Source organism: Lathyrus oleraceus, chromosome 2 (genome assembly GCF_024323335.1).
Source record: "Lathyrus oleraceus cultivar Zhongwan6 chromosome 2, CAAS_Psat_ZW6_1.0, whole genome shotgun sequence".
Classification (NCBI taxonomy): domain Eukaryota; kingdom Viridiplantae; phylum Streptophyta; class Magnoliopsida; order Fabales; family Fabaceae; genus Lathyrus; species Lathyrus oleraceus.
The window spans coordinates 20870483-20877185 of record NC_066580.1 but is presented as its reverse complement, the minus strand read 5'-3'; positions in this window follow the sequence as shown (position 1 = coordinate 20877185).

Genomic DNA, 6703 nt, shown 5'->3' with positions numbered 1-6703 from the left:
ACAAAGACGCAAAGTTGGCCATTGAGCATGGTGCAACTGCTGGATTGGGGCAAATGATCAAACTAGAAGACAATAAGTCCCGGGCTGGCATAGGCTATTCTTCTGGGGTCTTCAACAAGCAAGGTTTGTTCAAGAGTGGAGGATTCATCCACAATGGTCAAGACGAAGAGCCTGCTGCCATTTTGGAAGAGGACGAAGAGGATTCTGGCAATTTCATCATCCCTGGAGAGATCTGCAATAATTGGGTCGCTGTGGATATTCCAACAGTTATCCATAAGTCAAAGTAATGTTCATTGTGTTTAAAAACCCTTCTCCCATGCCAAAAGGAGAAGTGATGACATTGTTGGCACATAAATACAATGATACTTCCATTCAATAAATTCATGTTAAATGTTTGTTTTTCCAATTATTTTCCCTTTTCGCTTTTTGCATGAAATTTGGTGATCACATAAAACCTTAAAAAAATAGATAAAATAAATAAATTCAATCTTTTCATCTGCATAATGATTTGCCTTGGTTGAATTCTAAAGTCTCTTTATATCCAAAATCATTATGCAGGTTAATCAAACCCATTGAACATAATGATCCAACACCATCTCCCAACTTTGAATTCCCTGTAATTGAGGCGGAAGAAGATGATGTTGAAGAGATTCCTGACGAGATTACCCGTCTACTTGAGCATGAAGAGAAGATCATTCAGCCACATCTTGAGAATCTAGAAACAGTCAATTTGGGGTCTGAAGTTTGTGTGCGAGAAGTGAAGATTGGGGCACTCCTGGAAGAGTCTGTTAAGAAGGGGTTGATTGAGTTGCTACGAGAATATGTTGACGTCTTTGCCTGGTCATATGAAGACATGCCTGGTCTAGATACTGATATCGTACAACATTTTCTGCCTTTGAAGCCTGAGTGCGTGCCTGTGAAGCAGAAGCTCAGAAGAACTCATCCCGATATGGCAATAAAAATCAAGGAAGAAGTTCAGAAGCAAATTGATACGGGGTTTCTGGTGACTTCTACATATCCTCAATGGGTGGCCAATATTGTGCCCGTGCCTAAGAAAGATGGAAAAGTCCGGATGTGTGTGAACTATAGAGACTTGAATAAAGCTAGTCCGAAAGATGATTTCTCTCTACCACATATTGATATGTTGGTAGATAATACAGCTAAATTCAAGGTCTTCTCATTTATGGACGGATTTTCCGGATATAATAAGATTAAAATGGCACCCGAGGATATGGAGAAGACAACATTCATCACACCTTGGGGAACATTCTGTTATCGAGTGATGCCCTTTCGGTTTGAAGAACGCCGGAGCCACGTATCAACGAGCTATGACTACCTTGTTTCATGATATGATGCACAAGGAGATCGAGGTATATGTCGATGATATGATTGCAAAGTCAAGAACGGAAGTTGAACATGTAGAGCACTTGTTGAAGCTTTTTCAGCGTTTGAGGAAGTAGATGCTTCGTCTGAATCCCAACAAGTGTACATTTGGAGTCCGTTCCGGTAAGTTATTGGGCTTCATTGTTAGTGAAAAAGGTATTGAGGTTGATCCTGTAAAGGTCAAAGCAATACAAGAGATGCCTGCGCCCAGAACTGAGAAGCAAGTCCGAGGTTTTCTTGGCCGCTTGAATTATATTTCCAGGTTCATATCCCACATGACTGCCACATGTGCACCGATATTCAAGCTCCTCCAGAAAGATCAGTCTCATGACTGGACCGAGGATTGCCAAAAAGCTTTTGACTGCATTAAAGAATATTTGTCTGAGCCTCCGTTCCTGTCTCCGCCTTTAGAAGGAAGACCATTGATTATGTATCTGACAGTTCTTGAAGACTCAATGGGTTGTGTCTTTGGTCAGCAGGACGAATCAGGAAAGAAAAAGTATGCAATATACTACTTGAGTAAGAAGTTCACCGACTGTGAGTCTCGATACTCAATGCTTGAGAAAACATGTTGTGCTTTGGCTTGGGCTGCTAAGCGCTTACGCCAGTATATGTTAAATCATACGACTTGGTTGATATCCAAAATGTATCCAATCAAGTATATCTTCGAGAAGCCTGCTTTAACTGGGAGAATTCCCCGTTGGCAGATGTTGTTATCTGAGTATGACATTGAGTATCAAGCTCAGAAGGCTATTAAAGGTAGTATTTTGGCTGACCACTTGGTGTAGCGGGGTATTCGTTACTATTGGATATATTGACTAAATCCAAGGTAAATCATACAAGTCGAGTTGCCACCGCACTTCTATTTATCCAAAGGAATGGTTAGAAAGCGAACAAAAACCTAATAGTTTTAACAAAAACTAGTAAAAGAAACAGAGATCTGGGTAAGGGGGTTGGTTATGCAATGGGAAGGTGTTAGGCACCCAAAATATCCTAGGTACTCCTAGGGAGCCCTTTTCACACTTGTGAAGGTTGTTGTCTTGTGAAAATTTTGTTTGTGCAAACATGATTGAAGAGATGAGAAGAGAATATACAAGTTTATTTACATTTTGTTTGGATGGATAAACCCATTGCCTACGTACCATCTTATCAAAAGATTAGGATCAAAACCTCGTAGTTTGGGGTAAAAATCTCAAAAATGAGTTGGTGAATTGATTGGTCCGAAAGCCTTAAGGTTTTTTGTTATCAAAGGGAGAAAACTCAACCAAAACCACAAATCCACCATGTGAGGATAACTTCAACATGCTAGTGAGGGGTTAACCCTATAATAAGCATGGAAGACTCATTGTCCATCACTAAGGATATAGGTGAGTATTATATCTACCACAAGGATAACTCAAACCTAATAGCTAAAGGTTATGGAAAATTTGATTAAGAAGGTGGCCATTGGAACCACAAAAACATTTGAATGGGTTATATTTACCAATTAGAAGTATATACAAAAATGGTCAAAGTTGACTTAAAGGTTCAATTCAAAATAAGTGTTATGAAAAGAAAGTTTGAAAATCAAAAGCATAAGGCTTAGGTTTCTAATGTTGAAAACAAATGGTTAAATGTTTGCACAAAAGGTTTTGGCTTGGGTTAGAGTGGAGAGAAGAAGAAGAAGGGCTAAATCCTAAGTAAAACAAAAGGAGAAGGGATGAAGAATCAAAACCACAATGGAGTTCCTCTCTTGAGATCATATTGATGATCCAAGTAGCTCCCATCCTTTGGAATAAGCAACCACAAAGCATAAGCAATCAAACAAGTCTCATAAGAGATCCTCAATGTGTCTTGTATCTTTCACTTTGGATGAACATGGTAATGGTCCTTCAATTGAGCTCATAGCATCCCTAGCACAAAAGCACACACATCAAAAGTTCCATGAAGTAAAACAAGAATGGACAAGAGTGAGTTTAGAGATTTGGTCCTTCTAATTCATCTTCATCATTAAGATCCTTTTACTCCAATTTTGCATAAGGAAGATCCTAGGGTCTAAGTCCAATTCTCCATTTCTTTGCATAGGGAAAATCCTAGGGACTAAGTCCACTTCTTTGCATTTGGTCCACAACAATCAAAACAAAAAACACAAGCACAATAATATATATACAATTATGTGCTCAAGTGAGCAAAAGGCAAATGGCATTAACATAAACATGTGCTCAAGTGAGCAAAGAGAAAAGCAAATGGATAATATGTGCAAGAATAGTAAATTGCATAAAGTAAATGTTAATTGTCAATAGTTAGTGTTAGTAGTTAGTGTGCCATAAGGCAAATTTAGCGCTATGTTAAGCAATCGTAATTGGACTTATGTAGAAGTCACAACTATCTGAGGCCGGTCAATAATAATGTAGGCAACAACACAAGTTAGGAGTCTTGATTAGTGAACCAAGTCCCAACAACTTGCCATGCCAAAAAGAAAAAAAGAGAATTGATCTTGTATTGGTTTAAGCCTTTTGCATGATTTAGGAAACAACCTATCCTTAATGCAAAGTCATTCACTTGATCACTTGATCAAGATGAATTAGATTTGAATCAAGGAAGATTAAATCTCCCTAACCAATGCTAACTTATCAACCTTCAACTCATTGATCAAAAGGAAAATGAAGAAGAAGAAGAATGGAAAAGGCAAAATTAAAGTGCATTAAATGAAATACAATGTACCAATCCTCATATGTTGACCAATAACATTGAAAGTCAAGGTCAAACAATCAAAAACAGATATGAGATGAAGATTGGAAGTCCAGAAATGAATAAAATATTTTTTGGCATTTTTTAATATTTGAAATAAACTTGAATTAAAAATAAAAGAAAAGGTCAAACTTCAAAATTACTTCAAATCAACCTTGAAAGGTCCAAGTAATTTATCCTAAGTTCAACAAGGTCAAACAAAGTTTGACAAAAAATTTCAGCATTTTTAAAAGTCAGAAACTATTTTTAATCAATTAAAAATGAATAAAAATAACCTAATTGAACTAAAATCTAAAATAAATCTCAAATCAATTCAAAAATTGATGAGAATATTTTTCATAGATCTATCATCATTCAAATAGGTTAGGAAAATATTTTTGCATTTTTTGAATATAAAAAACTATTTAAAATGAATTAAAAATAACCAGAAAAGAGAAAATTCACAAAAATATCAAATGACAAAATAAAAATTATTAAAAATCTGAATAGAAACTAGAAATTATTTGGGAAATAATGCAATTGGTCCCATAATTTTTGGATAAAAAATGAAAGAGATATGATTTTTTGAAATAAAAGGAATTAAAGAAAATAGAAATCAGAAAATAAAAATACAAAAAAAACGTGGAGCGTTAGATCTGAGCTCATTAATTGAGCTGGAAGATCACACGCTTCAAAGATGCGCGCCTACCGTGGGCCTTGGTCAACTGAAGCGCAGGATGCATTTAAAAAGGTCATAACATTGGACGCACGGGATCGAATCTGGAAACACCATCACACGGTCCAGATTAAATTTGGCAATGAAGCAGCCACCGGAGCCACCGTCTTCTCCGGTGAGCATGCAGTTTCTGGCCAGATTTACAGAGATCCAAACCTTAACCAAATCATGCGATCTATACATCATTAGAAAGCTGGGATGATGTACATCATCCCTATACCCTCCATTTTCATTCTAGATTTCTATGGTTTGAGAAATCAGAAGTTGAAAAATCTGGTGTTCATCATGAACTCAATGAATTTCAAAAATTAAAAGCATAAACATGATGCCTCTATTGAGAGGACTTCAGCCAACACAAAATCTAAGCCAATAGGTCAATGGATTAGGAGAATCGAAGAAAATACCAGTTGGAATGTAAGCTTGAGTTCTGGTAATTTGAGCACGATGCCTTGCTTGCTTTGCTAAAACAGAAGTTCAATGAGATAAATGATGAAGGTTTAGAAGCATTAGATCTATGAATTCAACCAGATGAAGTTGAATTTCAGATCTGAAAATTTTGAAAAGAAATGGAACTTTCTTCTTTAGTGATGGCTATGGAAAGAATTCTGCAGCATTTCAGGTTGAATTAGGCGTCTGAAATGAATGGAATGAGGTCTCTATTTATAGAGAAAGTGGCAAGGAAATCATGATCAATCCGTGTGCATGGCATGTGAAGCTTCATTGCATGGGCTTGCATGATCATGCACAAAGCCCAAAAACAATGCCAAATGAACTCTGAACATCAGCCAAATGGAATTGGACGTGTGACTTGCAAGGCAATTGCTTATGCACCAAGTTTTCAAGGGAATTCCTCATTTGTACCTAAACATTCATCTCTTCGAAAGTACCATTTAGAAAATCCAAACATAGGCATGTGGGTAATGGTTGGAAAGGTCTTTGTATAAGGAACAAATGTTATGTTTGACAAAAACTCATTTGAAGTATGGAAATTTATGAAATTTAAGTTTAAAGTGCAAGGTGCAAGATATGTCAAGGCAAGGTTTCTAAAATTGGCCAACTTTCAAGCCCTTCTATTTTGATGATGCAAGCTTCAAATGGAAAAACCTCCAACATCAAAGTTGTAGATATTTTCAAGAAAATAAAAATTGACTTAAATTTTGCATCATTTGGATTTTTTATGAAATATTTATGGGCACTTGAAGTTGGACTTTTTTGCCTTTTAATGCCTTTGGTCAAAAAGGACCTATAATGTCTTGCATTATCACATGTATTTCCTTTGAGATTTTGAAATTTTGTTCAACATAAAATTTTAAGTAGACACCTTAAGCTTTCCAATTCATTTGATCCCACCACAAAATCATAAAAAAATGAATGAGTTATGTCCTTGGGAAGTTGACCCAAAATTAGGGTTTCAGTCAAAATGACCTATAATGTATTGGAATGGAAGATGGTCTTCCAAGCTTCAAATCAATTTTTGATGAACATGAAAGTTGTTAATATTGTCCTTTAGAACAGTTTTGCTTTTGGAACCATCTCCATTTGACCAACACATAAAACGTTAGGTCTCAGTGCATTTCAAAATAGTCAGATGAATTGACTGATCAACTTCTCAAGTCCACAACCCATATCTTGATGAATTGATGATTGAGGACACTCAATTAAGTTCAAATATGCATGAAATGAAGAGTTAAAGAACTTCCCTTGATTATATTTGACCATGGGCTGAGGTTGCTTCAGTAGCAAGGCATTGTGGTGCACAAATGAATTAGGGCTTCATTGAAGAACAAGACCTCAAACCCTTTGACTTGCTTTGATAAAAAATGGTGCATTGAGGTACTAGGGAGGCATATTTGATGGATGAGAGCTTTGGGGACC